Genomic DNA, 12015 nt, shown 5'->3' with positions numbered 1-12015 from the left:
CCATCTTCTTCATCAGTTATTTCCTAGAAAATCTCTCCATTGTTGATGTTCTCCCAACCACCTTCTAGGTCTCTCATCACCTATGACCACAGTGCTTCCCAAATCTGACCTCCTTTAAAAAACAACCTTGAATGCTCAGACTTCTCCCCATTCAGTTGGCTTTAGTAGGTCTGGTGTGAGGTTTTGGAATCTCACATTAAAAGGTATCTTATAATTCTGCATACAATTTTACGTGTGTAGCGTATCATTTAGTGCTTAGTTATTGCCGTGTACTGTTTCACCGGGAGAATTTCTTCTCCACAACGAGATTTTAAGCAACTTGTAGAAATGGATTCTGTCGTTTCTTCAGTTGTATCCCCCTCTGCACCTATGTAGGTAACTGAATTTCGTCTTATGTCTTCTCAAAGCCCTATTTCTTGTCCATGTGCCCAGCCTTCACTGATGTCAACATGGGAAACATAAGTGACTTTCAGAGGCCGGGGGAAGAACACCTTTCACTCTAGGCAATAGTTCCCTTTTATCTGTTGAGCTGGTCAGGATCTTGGTCTGAATGAAAGTCTATTATTAGAAAGAAGCTCTGAGAACCGTCTCTGGTGCTTGCTTCTTTGTGCTGTGGAATGGAGTTTTCATTGGTTTTTCCTTCCACTAACATTTTGGCACAAGAGACCTCAGGAAGGCCACCCAACCCCACTCCCCCCTGTTTTCAGCAACAGAGAAACAGAGTTCTAGGAGGAAACTCTGTTTTCTGAAAGAGTTGTTAAAGGAATTGTTTAAAAATATGTGTTGCTGCAGGAGGTGTTTACTAAAAAGGCTTGTTGACTCATGATTTCCAAATTACTTCTGAATTGGATCCTCCCTGATTTATTTCTTATTCTCACTCAATGGTGAGCCACCTGGGGTTGGGTGTGACTCTAACCAGCAGAGATTAGAAATGATTCCTCTGAATCTCTCTTTCCTGCATGATGTAGTGGGTTCCCACACTGTGAAGACTTTACAAGGTCTCACTGACCATTTTCATGCAGACAATAGTGTGTCATTGTTACTGCCCTTTAAAAAATCTACCACCCTCCTTCCTCCACCCCTCTTCCCACTGCTTTATGCCTTTCATCCCAACTCTTTCAGGTGGCTTTTAGTCAAACCGATGGTGAAGTGCTAATATTAAGTGTTTTAGGCCCTTCTCAGTCCTTGATTAATCATGAAATAATACATGTAATACTGTGTCACTCATGTAGATCCCTGTAAATGGGGTGATTGTGAGCAATACCTTAACTTAATTTTAGAAAAACTGTGAACTTTTTGATGTTATACATATACATATACATATACATATACATATACATATACATATACAATAGTGGCCAAGAGAGGGACAATCCACCTCCCCATGGTCCCTGCGGTCCCAGGTACCAGTGGCTGTGTCTTCACCTGTGGCCCGGGAGAGGGACAAGCCACCTGCCCTGCAGTCCCGGGCACCTGCAGCTGCGGCCCAGGTGAAGCCACCTACCCACGGTCCCCTGTGGCTGCGGCCGGCCTGGGTCCTGGGTGCCTGCAGCCAGCCAGAGGGAGGGAAGCCCAGTCTGGGTGCAGGGCAAGGCAAAGACAGTTACGGGCGATCAGGCTGGTAGGAGAGCAGTTAGGGGCAATCAGGCAGGCAGGCAGAGGTGATTAGGGGTGATCAGGCAGGCAGGCAGGCGAGTGGTTAGGAGGAAGCCATCCCGGATTGCGAGAGGCAGTCGAACATCCCCCAAGGGGTCCCGGATTGAAGAGGGTGCAGGCCAGGCTGAGGGACACCGCCCCACCCCAAATGAATTTCGTGCACCAGGCCTCTAGTACATATATAATAGTGTTATTATAACTTTGGAATACGTAATCACTACCTTTCCCCCTAAAGAACTAAACAGTGTAACAGATCAAATTATATGTTAAGTAAACTCACTCAACTCCAGTTAAATATGACAAGCAATTGTGAGGCTCCATTTTAGCACTTAGTATTTAGTATTTGAGGGAGTTAATTTAGAGGTGAAATTATGTGAAAAATTAGAAGCTCACGATAAAGGCTTAGGCTTATTTATCTTCATAAATGTGCAAAGGTTGAGATTTCTACTATTTATATATGCAGGTGGGCCAAAGAATGAAGTTCAGTGGAACAAAAGGGGTTTAATAATAAAACTGTGCAGGCTGCCTGGCAAAGGCTCTCTCCTGTTTTCTCTAGCCATGAAATAGTGCTCCCAAATCTGCTCTGCTATTACGTGCTTTAGTTTGTCCAAGTAAACAATTTGTTATATGAAACCGACATAGAAATCTCTTCTGCTGGTAGAAATTTTAGACTGGATATTTACAAAGGTCAAGGTGATCGGCTAAGACCGATCTATGGATTCTATGACTGGATGGAGGATGGCCTTCTACTCTTTCTGAAGACACTGCCCAACACAATAAAAGTGCTATATCATATGTATTAAGTAAGAAGGGGCAAAGACAGCACATTTCCTTCTTGCTAACTTTTGTTCTTCCTTTATATAGTCTTAAGTTTGAAATGTCTTCCTGACTCCTCCTCACATACCTATTATGATCAAATATATGCTATGACATGATAGTATGACCTAATGTGCTAGAACTTTCCCACTCTCCGCTTTTTGCTATAGTCTAAGTGGAATAAACAGAGAACTGTGTGTCCAAAGTTCCTGGATGGGGCTGTCTGCTCTGTTTCCCATCGACTCCTGAGCTTTAGCATTCTGTAGCCACACTGGCCACTGAAAATCATCTTCCACATCCTGCATCCGCATCCCTCCGGGATGGAGGTGGGATGGGAAAGAATAGGGGAGCACGGGGGTGCGTGTTTTAGACAGCAAAATACCACTTTCCTGGAGGCACTGGGTAAACCATTTCTTTGTTCTTTGGCGATGTTATTCCCCCTGGGGCCCTAAAAGAGGTTAGCTGACCCAGTTCTCCAAGAAAGGCTGCCTCCTGTCCCTCACAGCTCCCATCAGCTGAGGCCCGCGAATGTCCAGCAGGCTCTGTCCCAGGGCATCTGGACTGTCTGGCCAGCCCAGGCGACCGCCAGCTGGCGCTGATGAGCGAGTCAAAGGAATCTGAGTAATGCAGGGCCTGGGGTGGGGGGTGGGGGCGGCAGGATGAAAGGAATGTGTTGTGGGGACACAGCACAACCCACACTGTTAAATCCAAGCTTGTACAGAGTTTGATTCATTTTAGAAAGCAAACAAAGTGCTCCAGCTATCAGCAGTCTTTTATTTTGTCTACTGGAGGAATGCTTCTCCAGCGTGGGCCGGGGACTGGGCGGTGGTGGAGACACCAGCATCCACCCTGGACTTTCTGTGTGGAGTGTGGAGAGCGCATTCCGTTCTGCCCACTGAAATGGAGAAATAAAGAGTGGTTCCCTCCTTTATAAGAAAAGCCGAAGGGGAGCCCTGCTAATGAGTGTGCACCAAGCTCTCAGGCCCACTCACTCACACCACTGAGGCTTACAGATGTTAAGCATAAGTTCCCTTAATTTGCTTAAGTCCTGGCACCCTGTGATTTCAGACGAAAGTATATAGACAAGGGGGTGTTGCAAGGGTTTTCTTGAACTTCATCGCCTGTGGTTCTCATGACTCATGCTCTAACCAGCCTTTGGAGCTTTGGGTCTTCGGGTGGGTGGAGAGTTGGGAGAAGAAACACGGCTTATGCCCTTCCTGCCCTAAGAAGACAGGGGTCACGTGTTCCCCAGCTTTCGATTTTGCCATCTCAGAATCGCTCTCTATCTCCAGAAGCCATCTCCTGTGAAGCTCTGGTCAGCCAGAAAAACTCTCCTCCTTTCCCAACAGCAATGTGTTTTTCATTCTTCCCTCTCAAGCCCATGCTGACACTCAGCTACCCAACTTTCCCTTCTCTCATTTGCACCCTTAATCTTTCCCATCCTTCTCTCTACAAGTACATTCATATCTTCCTCATCCTAAATACAGATCCACAGTTCCTTGTTCAAAAACCTGGAGGCCAGATGAGTTGTGGAATTCAGAATATTTCAGATTTTAGAAACAGATTTAGCATCCACACCACATACTACAAAAGTCCCTGTGGGACCCGGGCCAGCATCTCATATGCAAACTCATTCATATTTTGGCTGTTGGATACACCAGGAGGGTACATATCAAGTCGGGTAAGTAAAGACTATGCATCACCTCAGGCCAATCCAGGTCAGGTTTTGCTGCCAAATGATTATGAAAGAACTCCAGACGTTCCTACTTTATTATGTGGGTGAGGGAGCAGGGGCCATCAATGCACTCTCTAGTCCTTCAGGGCCTTCCCTTTATCACCTCTCCTTCTCCCAACATCAGACTAAGTGGTCTCTCTTTCACATGCCAGGATCAGAAGGTGGACAGTCCTGACCTCACACTCAGACCTCTTTGCCTCTAGTCCTGCCATCCATTCCATTGATCACCATCCAGGCCAGGGATTCTCAAGTTCTCCACCATAAAGTACAGTGTTTTCCATTCCCAATCCATCCCAATGGGCAGGATTGAAGATGCCGGTTTCTCCCACTATCCGAAAGCAGAGTGGCCCTATGAACCTGAAACAGCGTAAAGTGAAGAAGTGGTTGCTAACAGGTGCACACAGTAAATGGAGATAAAGCCCAGTGTTCACAGACAGTTTGGAGCTCTGAGTGCAGTTCCCTGGGCAGGAGCTGGGCATCACCACTCTCCTGGCTCGGGGTGCTCACTGCCTCTGTAACAGCTCATGCAGAACAAACCCTGAATGCTACTCGAGCCTTTTTCCTGTATTCATAAAAGTGAAAACTTCTGCATATTTCCTTAGGTTAGTAAAAACCAGGTACTAATACAGGCCTTGGTATATTCCTTGGTATATTCACTTTTGTAAAAGTGAAGTGGTGGAATGAAAACTTTCAAAATCTAACTAAAAATATGAAAAAAAAAAGCTTTGTTTGTTGTTACTATTACAGAGTTCAACCGATGTAAAATGAGTCCTGTCTAATTGCTGTCAGAGCTGTGAAGGGCTTCCTCCCAGCGTTGCTCTCATGATGGCCTGTGCAGGGTGTGGCCTGTGTGGGGTGTGACCTGTGTGGGTGTGGCCTGTGTGGGGTGTGGCCTGTGTGGGGTGTGACCTGTGTGGGTGTGGCCTGTGTTTGGTGTGGCCTGTGTGGGGTGTGACCTGTGTGGGGTGTGGCCTGTGTGGGGTGTGGCCTGTGTGAGGTGTGGCCTGTGTGGGTGTGGCCTGTGTGTGGTGTGGCCTGTGTGGGGAGTGACCTGTGTGGGGTGTGGCCTGGGTGGGTGTGGCCTAGTGAGCAGAGCAGGTCCCATTTGGAGGAGCACAGCTTCAGACCCTCCATCCAGGAAGCAGTGGGGGCCTCCTGTGTCCCCCACATCTCCTGGCTCCGGGCATTCTCCACCACACCTGTCTAGAAATGGTCTCTTCCTCCGTTCCCCTCCTTGGGTTCTCTCTTCTATTCTCACCAATATTCCTCTTTCTTCTTCTCAGGTAGGCTCTCCCCAAGGTTCCATCCACAGCCCTTTCCCTTCCGGATTCTCTCCTTTATCTATCTGATTGTCTCCAATGACTTCTACTCTCATTTCTATGCTGATGACAATCACATCTCCTGACCTGTGGTTTGAATTCCAAACTCTCAGTTTCTACTGCACTGAAATATTCCAGACGCTTCTCATAAACTCCCCATATGTACATATTGTGACAGTTAATTATATGTCAATTGAGCTAGACCGAAGTACCCAGATACTGGGTTAAATATTAGTGTAGACGTTACTGTGAAGATATATTTTTTTTAGCTGAGAACAGCTAAAAAGTCAGAGACTTTGAGTAAAGCATGTTACCCTCCATCATGTGGATGGACCTCATTTAATCAGGTGAAAGTGTAAAGAGGAAAAAGACTAATGTCCTCTAGGATGAGAAAACTCTGCTCCAGAGAGCCTTTGTGTTCAAGTTACAGCATCAACTCCTCCCTGGGTCTCCACCTGACAGCTGCTCTGCAGATTTCGCACTTGTCAGCTTCCACAATCATGTCAGCCGATTCCTTAAAATCTGTCCCTCTCTCTCTCTCTCTTTCTCTCTCTCTCTCTCACACACACACACATCCTATTGGCCTATTGTTTCTGTTTCTCTGAAGAACCCTGGCCATTACACATATAAACTTTCCAATGAAACAGTATCTACCTTTAACTATTATGTTTCTATTTATGATGCCAATTTCACATATGAACTTTCCAATGAAATACTGTCTACTTTTAACTATTTTATTTCTTTTTTATGATGCCACCATTGTCCTAAGTACCTAGAATCAAAAGTTCAGGTTATTTTTTGTTTCTTTCTTCTTCTTAGTTTTTCCCCCCCTACTTCCCACATGCAATCAGCCATGTCAATTTTAGACCCTCAATATTTATGATACAAATATCCTCCTTTTTATTCATCCACTAATGGAGATCCCCCAACACCACTCAGGGTTGGTCTGTCACATCAGATAGGACATGAATGCATAACCTTGTCCACGGTGAGTGGTCCAAGAAATTGGAGTGTGACTCAGAAGGAGTCAGTGTGAGATTTTGTAAATAAGGCTTAGGATGGAGAGGACTTCTTTTTCTTTGGATAAAGAAACTATAAATCCATTCTTGGCAGTAAACATCCTTTTCTCATTGTGGGGAGTGTCTACAGTAAGAGAGAATGAGTTCACATGCAAAAAGAAGCAAAGCTATCTGGCATGGCGAAAGCCCTGATCCTATTGTCTGTGCCTCTGGATCCAACCATTTCAGAAGTTTGCTCTTAGACAACCTACTTCCTAAGGCAACAAACATGCTTGTTTTCACAAACCTAGATGAAGCGGAGCTTCTTTCACTTGCAAAAAGAGTATCCTTACTAACCCTCTGAGAAAGTATTCTCCTTGGGGCAAAGACCATACCTTGTTAATTTGCACTCCCATGGCACCACATTTAGGATCTTCTCAGTTGACATGTTGCATTGAATTTACAGATTATCCTTAAGGTAGGTACCAGCTACCTTGTAAAATGATGTGTGAGAAGGGAGGGGGAAATGACAAAAGGTGTTTTCTATGGGTCCTATGAGAACAGAAATAGAACGGAAACTTATGCCTTAGGAAAATTCCAGAGTAATGGTCACTGGAGACAAGGTAACTTGTGAGAAGCAGATACACACTCTTATTTCAAATTCATTGATGTAGATACACATATTTAACAATGAAAGAAAAAGCAAGACAATTTTACTATTAAGTGTGGGGTAGCAGTGTTTTGTCTACCTGTAGATCCATATAAATATTTATATTACATTTCCTTGCCAATTAACTTGTACTTGTTAATTGCTGCTTAGATTTCATTCATCTGTCCACCAATGCTTACTAATTGCCCAATAGAATGTGAGGCACCATGGGAGTTACAAAGATGAATAATACCCAGATGCTGTCCTCACTTGTTAAATACCTATTCGGTAGCAGCCAATGGGACTTCATGAAGATAAACTTATGTTAAAAAAAAAATCACACCGTAAAGTTGTGTAAGTTTCTATTTTAAAATCATCTGGTTCTAATTTACTAAATTTAATGCTTTAGAGTCAATGCCAAAGTGCTACATTTGATTTATGGAAATACTTTAGCACATTTTTTCCATCGCGCTCTTGTACAATATATTTACCGCCCTTTTGTTATGGTTAGAGAGATTATGGACCTTAAAAAAAGCTCTCTTTATGAGCTTGCTGATATTTTATTATAAAATGCCATAAAATGGACTAAGAAGTCTAGTAAACAATCATATTCACTTAGGAGCATTCCACATGGATTAGCTGTGTGTGTGTGTGTGTGTGTGTGTGTGTGTGTGTGTATGTGAACATTTAACAGAGAGGTCCATCTGGAAAATGGATGTTAAAAAACTTTCACTTTACCCCAAACCACTTCTTTTTAGAGCAGAAGTTCTTTTTTTTTTGGGGGGGGGGTGGGGTGGGATGGGGACTGGGGATATTTAAATAGTAACCATACCATGTTATACTGTTAACAAAATAATAATGTCAATGCCAAGAGATAAAAGAATGAGTGGGGGGGCTTGGGGGACAATGGGGCAATAACGACACATATGTAATACCTTAATCATTAAAGAAAAAAAAAGACCTAAAAAAAAGAATGTCATAGACCCAGACTTCCATCATCCCAGAAGGAGCATACAAGATATTCCAGTAAAATGGGATACAGGACTCTGGACATAAGTCCCACCTGTCGGTGGCTCAGGGTCTGGGCATCCATGGGCAGGGCAGTGGCATGATCTGCCTTAGGTTGGGGGAGATGCCAGGGTGCTCCCACTTCATCCACTCCCTCTGACATGCTCATCCACTGGTGTCCTGATTCCACTGAAGAGGCCCAGGTAGATCTGTCCCAGGTCCTAGGAATGAACCACATCTACGTGGCCTTTGGGCTCTGGGCTCAACCAGCTTCCTTGGCATGGCAGTTTGGTATTTTACAGAAACATCAAGACCTCTTGCCAACCTTTTCACTAAAGCCTCCCAGACAGACTGTGGTTTAGCCAACAAAGCCTGCCCTGGATTTCAAAGTGGTATTTAAAGTTTGCATGCGTATTCATTTTGTTCCTGCTTCACCGGCCTTCCCTGGGCTTACAAAAATGAGAGGCTTTCACTTCGCACCCACATAAAATAAGATGGCTGCCTAGGAATTCCCCTATCCTTCAAAGAACAATTTTATATATATATACATACTAGCGGCCCGGTGCACGAAATTCGTGCATGGGGGCTGGAGGGTGTCCCTCAGCCCGTCCTGCACCCTCTCCAATCTGGGAGCCCTCAGGGGATGTCCTACTGACGGCTTGGGCCCACTCCCCATGGTTCTCTGCTTTCTGTGGGGCCTGCCTGCTCCACACCACGGTGATAGGCATGCAGGCCCTCCTGGGTGCTGCCTGCGAGCTGAAGTGCCCGGGTCGCCATGGCAACGGCCAAGCAGGCCCTGCTGGGTGCTGCTGTGGGTGCACTTGCCTGCTGGGCTCACATTGCCAGGGTGATGCCACCAGAGTCCTGCCCCGCTGCTATGGGTGTCACCATCTTTGTTGCAGAGTGACAGTTAATTTGCATATTACTTTTTTATTAGATAGGATATATATATATATATTAAAGAAAATTAGTTTCCCTCGAGTTCAGTTGACTCTTGTAAATAAAAAATTATAAAGGCCAGCTCAGTCAAAATGCTTTCTTTCCAACAGTCTGTCTTTCCAGCAAGTTCTATGATATAGGATACAGGGGTCAAATGCAACAAAATGAATGGTGAGTGACTGTCTGGCTAAGCTCAAGGGCCTCAAGGAAGGAATGAGGTCTTGCATCCTCACTCATTGAGACAAGGCCCGCCCATCAAGAAACAGTCTAATATTGCTCTTCTCTGTCTGGCCATGATTTGTTTTCCCAACTCCTCCGCCCTGGAGACCAGTCTTCCCATGGCATCTTGAAATCACTGTAATTAAAAATGAAATTAAAAATGCAACAACAACAACAAAGTACAGAGATGGCCATAATCTCTCCCTCCTGATTCTTCTTTGAAATGTCTCCTACTTCACTCCCTCAAGTTCAAGTATTCCTCCCTGATCCTCAGCTCAAGTCTTCCCCTTGAAATGTACTCCAGCCTCTACTGATGAGCCGTGCTATGCTCCCAGTCCTTTTCACCGAGGCTAGCATTGGCATCGTGGAGCCATTGTGGATCACTTGTGAATCCCTAATTATGCCTTGTTTGATAGTGAGTGTCTCATGCTTGAATAACAGTTGATCTTGGAAGTCGGCAATCCCCTATTTGACCCAGGCAATAGCTATTTGTTTTCATCGGCATACAATTCACACACACGTAAGTCACCATTTTAAAGTGTACTACTCAGTGGTTTTTAACATATCCACAGTGTTGTACCACCATTGTCACCACCTAATTCCAGAACATTTCATCACCCCCCCAAAAAAATCTATGCCCATCAGCAGTCACTCCCCATTTCTCTTCCCCCCACCCCTAGGCTCAAACCCCTGGCAACCACAATCACCAATCTAATTTCTGTCTGTCAAGAGAAAGTTATAACCGACTTCATGCATTTTATTTCCAACATAGTTTCAAAGGCTGACACAAACATGAGACTGACCATTAAAATTTTTGTATGTATTTAAAAGGATTTCTTTGGTTGTATGAACACATATGTACCTTTAATACTTGCTAGGGAATGTGGAGTGATAACCAAAAAATGGTAATTAAATATAAAAAGGGAAAGCAAAAGTTGGGGGGAGTGTTGGCGAGTGAAGCCTTTAGAAAGAGGAGAAAGAAAGTCTTGTCATAGAGACAGAGGGATTATTCTCTTTGTATTTACCATGTAGAGGTCTTATCATGTGCCAGATACAGCTACACACATTATCTAATCTGTGTAACAACCAATCAGTAGAGCTAGGAATCCTGCTCTAGACGAGGTACCTGATGACTAGAGAAGTGAATGCCTTGTCCAGGATCACACAGTGAGGGTTCAACTGAGGCTTGTCTGGCTTCAAATCTCATGATCTTACTACTCTTGTTATTTCCTTTGAACACCGCAGCTCTATAGATCCTTCAATTGGTCCCCAAAAGTACCCTGGTATGGAAATCACTATTCTATGGAAAACAGCCAGAAAACAGGGACTGGTATTACAAACATTTCCCCAGCCTGCACAGAAAAGAACCTCGTTTATTGTTAGGTCTCTCAGGTTCCTGGTCTCTGTGGCTTTCACGGAAGCTAACAGCACCTCTGGCCTATCACATCCCCAAGGCGAGTCTTATCCAAAAGCAGTTTTGTCCAGGCACTTGAGGACAACTCTCTGGTTGGCAGTAAGCCTCCTGAATACCAGAACTACTCTGCCTTTCTCCAGTGCTGGGAACTTATTGATGGGAGACAGAGAGCCCATCTTGCTCCTGGGTGGCCCTGCTACCTGCACATGGCTCTCCTCGATTGGCTGGTCTGTAAGGATTCAGCCAAGTGTCTTTGTCATCTCTTGCCATCTACCTGCTATCTCCTCTACCTTGTCATTAAATAGTGATGCTCCTCGTGACTCTCCCTCTGTTCTCTCTCTCTGAGTAATACAACCCACTCGCGATGCTTCCATCGTCACCCATCCACATGCCAATGACTCCCCAGTTTTCATTTCTTTGATAGTTTTATATGTTAACTTGGCTGGGCAACTGTGCCCAGATATTGGCACAAGCATTATTTTGGGTGTTTCTGTGAGGGTGTTTGGATGAGATTTACATTTAAATGGATGGACTTTGAGTAAAACAGATTGCTTTCCATTTGTGTGTGGGCCAATCTGATGAAGGCCTGAGGAGGCCAGAAGACTAAACTTCCCTGAGCAAGAGGAAATTCTGAAAATTTCCTTTGGACTTCATCTGCAACATCAACTCGTCCTGTTTCATTGATAGATTGCCTTTGAACTCGAATTGCAACTCTTTCCTAAGTCTACAGGCTACTGGCCTCCTCCATCAGCTTTTGGCCTTACCAACACTTTACAAATAAATGAGCCAATTTTATTAAAAAAATTTCTCTTTTTCTACATATATATGCATCCACTTAGGTTTCCAATGCATTCTTTTCACTGGGGCCAGAAAAACTTTAAGAAAAGACAAATCTGATTAGGTTCCTTCTAAGCTTAAAGGGCTTCATCCAAATTTTCTCAAGAAAAAGTAACAAAATGAAATAAAACAAAACACAAATCCCTAATGTGGCCTGGCTTGTACCAGCACTTCTCCTATGTGCACCAACCTCCTGGGGCTCTTGCTAAAATGCATCCGGTTCCAGTCTGGGTGGAGCCCGAGTGTGTGCATGTCCAACAAGCTCCTGGGGAATGATGGAGCTGCTGGTCCATGGACCACTCTTGGAGTGTCAATGGCTTAGAAGACCCAGGATGATTGGGCCTCTGCCTGCCTCTTTGGCGTTTTCCCTTGAGACTTGCCTTGAATGCAATATTGCAGCCACTGGCCTTTTAGTTCCTCCAGTG

General features: G+C 44.6%; 1 protein-coding gene across 1 annotated transcript in view; it reads right to left on the bottom strand.

Moving 5' to 3' along the window:
• NEDD9 (neural precursor cell expressed, developmentally down-regulated 9) overlaps positions 1–12015 on the bottom strand; it is a 182335-nt gene that overhangs the window by 51349 nt on the left and 118971 nt on the right. The window lies entirely within an intron of this gene.

The sequence above is a fragment of the Myotis myotis genome, unplaced genomic scaffold (genome assembly GCF_014108235.1).
Source record: "Myotis myotis isolate mMyoMyo1 unplaced genomic scaffold, mMyoMyo1.p scaffold_m19_p_2, whole genome shotgun sequence".
Taxonomy (NCBI): Eukaryota; Metazoa; Chordata; class Mammalia; order Chiroptera; family Vespertilionidae; genus Myotis; species Myotis myotis.
The sequence above is the reverse complement of the archived record's forward strand: the minus strand, read 5'-3'. Positions and strand labels throughout refer to the sequence as shown.